The sequence below is a fragment of the Symsagittifera roscoffensis genome, chromosome 1 (genome assembly GCF_963678635.1).
Source record: "Symsagittifera roscoffensis chromosome 1, txSymRosc1.1, whole genome shotgun sequence".
In the NCBI taxonomy this organism is placed as follows: domain Eukaryota; kingdom Metazoa; phylum Xenacoelomorpha; order Acoela; family Convolutidae; genus Symsagittifera; species Symsagittifera roscoffensis.
In genome coordinates, this window is record NC_087062.1 from 50064052 (window position 1) to 50067797 (window position 3746).

Consider the following 3746-nt stretch of genomic DNA (forward strand, 5'->3'; position numbering starts at 1 on the left):
GTAACGACGAAGTTAGCACACTAGTCTTAGAACAGGACTGGTAGAAATCTTTTTATAGACCGAATCGTTTTGCTGAAATTTTCAATTTTTCTAAGCAACCTGTTAGAGCTTTGAAACTATCAACCGATGCGAAACAAAAAACTAAAGAAAAACTAACTTTATATTGCTTCCGTTGTGAAACGATAGTTGTTTGTGGAAAAACTTGGCCAAAAAATTAACCTCAAGTTTTTCGAAAATCCGTGATTTGAATGGTTTTAATAGCAAAACGTATTACATTTGCCATCCAATTTTTTTCATGAACAAACTTGAATTTTTTCAACGTTTGGTTGCTTGACTATTCTGCTTAGACGAACTTCAATGTTTTGCGTGCCGATTCTTTCTCCAATTTTTTGTGACCTGGCAAGTTTTTTGGTGAGTTATTAACAAAATTTGGTAAACATCAGTTTTTGTGCCTACCGAATTCAGTTCAGAAAATATAGTTCTTAAGGGATGCGTTTCGAACCCACGCACGCAGAACATATTGATTATCACTTCAACGCCTTCACCTCGCTGCCAGCCTGTAAGACCAGAGGTCAATCATTAGTAAATTGAATCGAACCAATAAAAAATTAAAGCAATTCAAGCCATTGCTCGATCAAATATGGATTTGATGTCTGTGTATATAAAATGTAATGACGAAGTTAGCACACTAGTCTTAGAACAGGACTGGTAGAAATCATTTTATAGACCGAATCGTTTCGCTAAAACTTCCAATTTTTCTAAGCAACCTGTTAGAGCTTTGAAACTATCAACCGATGCGAAACGAAAAATTAAGGAAAACCTAACTTTATATTGCTTCCGTTGTGAAACAATTGTTGTATGTGGAAAAACTCAGGGAAAAAAGTAACCTCAAGTTTTTCAAAAATCCGTGCCTTGAATGGTTTTAATGGCAAAACGTATTACATTGGCCATTCAATTTTTTTCATGAACATCTTGAAATTTATCAACGTTTGGTTGCTTGACTATTCTGCTTAGACGAACTTCAATGTTTTGCGTGCCGATTCTTTCTCCAATTTTTTGTGACCTGACAATTTTTTTGGTGAGTTATTAACAAAATAAGGTAAACATCAGTTTTTGTGCCTACCGAATACAGTTCAGGTGTTTGTAAAAAATTACTCGTCAGGGATGAGTTTCGAACCCACGCACTCAATACATATTGAATAACACTAAACCGCCTTCAACTCGCTGCCAGCCTGTAAGACCAGAGGTCAATCATTAGTAAATTGAATCGAACCAATAAAAAATTAAAGCAATTCAAGCCATTGCTCGATCAAATATGGATTTGATGTCTGTGTATATAAAATGTAATGACGAAGTTAGCACACTAGTCTTAGAACAGGACTGGTAGAAATCATTTTATAGACCGAATCGTTTTGCTAAAACTTCCAATTTTTCTGAGCAACCTGTTAGAGCTTTGAAACTATCAACCGATGCGAAACGAAAAATTAAGGAAAACCTAACTTTATATTGCTTCCGTTGTGAAACGATTGTTGTATGTGGAAAAACTCAGGGAAAAAAGTAACCTCAAGTTTTTCAAAAATCCGTGCCTTGAATGGTTTTAATGGCAAAACGTATTACATTGGCCATTCAATTTTTTTCATGAACATCTTGAAATTTTTCAACGTTTGGTTGCTTGACTATTCTGCTTAGACGAACTTCAATGTTTTGCGTGCCGATTCTTTCTCCAATTTTTTGTGACCTGACAATTTTTTTGGTGATTTATTAACAAAATAAGGTAAACATCAGTTTTTGTGCCTACCGAATACAGTTCAGGTGTTTGTAAAAAATTACTCGTCAGGGATGAGTTTCGAACCCACGCACTCAGAACATATTGAATAACACTTCACCGCCTTCAACTCGCTGCCAGCCTGTAAGACCAAAGGTCAATCATTAGTAAATTGAACCGAACCAATAAAAATTAAAGCAAATCAAGCCATTGCTCGATCAAAAACGGACTTGATGTCTGTGTATATAAATTGTAATGACGAAGTTAGCACACTAGTCTTAGAACAGGGCTGGTGCAAAATTTTTTATAGACTGAATTGTTTTGCTAAAACTTCTAGTTTTTCTAGGCAACCAGTTAGAACTTTGAAACTATCAAACGATGCGAAACAAAAAGTTAAGGAAAACCTAATTTTAAATTGTTTCCGTTGAGAAACGATAGTTGTTTGTGGAAAAACTCGGCCAAAAAAGTAACCTCAAGTTTTTCAAAAATCCGTGCCTAAGAACTTTGTGATTTAAAAAATTTGCCGATGAGTTAATAACAAATTAGTTAAACATCAATTGTTGTGCTTACCGAATTCAGTTCTGGTGTTTTTGCAAACTCTCGACAGAGATGGAATTCAAACCCACGCACGCAGACTATATTGGAAGAGCAGTCCAACACCTTAACAACTCGGCCACCCTGTCTGAACAGCGGACATTCGTTTATTTTTTGAATTGAACCAAAAAAACTTTGAAGCAAAGATGCTCCGCTTCAAATCGAATATTATTTTTTGCTCAAATAAAAAAAATATCAAATCAAATCACTGTTCGATCAAAGATAGACTTGACATCTGTGTATTTGAAATGTAATGACGAACTTAGCACTCTAGTCCTAGAACGAGACTAGTTGAAATCGTGTTTTCAGACCAATTCGTTTTAGTGAAATATCAAGTTTTTCAAAGCAACCTGTTACAGCTTTCAAACTATCAGAGGAAGCGAAACAAAAATTTTAAGGACTTTTTAGTTTTGATCTGCTTCCATTTAAAAGCGATGCTTTTTTTTAGAAAAAAAAATGGGCCAAAAGATTAACTTGGAGTTTTTCAAAAAATCATTACTTGAATGGTTTACATAGAGAAACGTATGACATTGGCCAACCGATTTTCCTTATGAAAAAAAAATAAAATTTGTCATTGTTTAATTGCTTCACTATTCTGCTTAGACCAATTTGAAAAGTTTGCGAGCCAATTTTATCTCTAGAACGTTGTGATTTAGTAAATTTCCCGATGAGTTAATAACAAATTAGGTAAACATCAATTGTTGTGCTTATCTAATTCAGTTCAGGTGTTTTTTTTTAAATCTAATCGACAGAGATGGGATTCAAAACCAAGCACGAATACTGTATTTGATGAGCAGTCCAACGGCTTAGCCACTCGGCCACCCTGTTTAACCTGAGGTCATTCGGTTGTTAATTGAATCGAACCAATAAATCTTTGAAGCAAAGATGATCCGCTTCAAATACAATACTTTTTTTGTGCTCGAAACAAAGAAAACCTATCAAATCAAACTATTGTTCGATCAAAGATCGACTTGACTTCTGTGTATTTGAAATGTAATGACAAACTTAGCACTTTAGTCCTTCATCTCGACTAGTTCAACTCGTTTTTCAGACCAAATCGTTTGGCTGAAGTTTCAAATTTTTCAAACCAAATTGTTACAGCTTTCAAACTAACAGAAGAAGCGAAATGAAAATACAGAAAAACGTATAACATTGGCCAACCAATTTTCTTTATGAAAAAATTGAACTTTGTCATTGTTTAATTGCTTGACTAGTCTGCTTAGATGAATTTGAAAAGTTTGCTAGCCAATTTTATCTCTAGAGTTTTGTGATTTAGTAAATTTCTCGGTGAGTTACTAACAAACTAGATAAACATCAATTTTTGTGCCTAACGAATTCAGTTGAGGGTTTTAAAAAAACTAATCGACAGAGATGGGATTCGAACCCA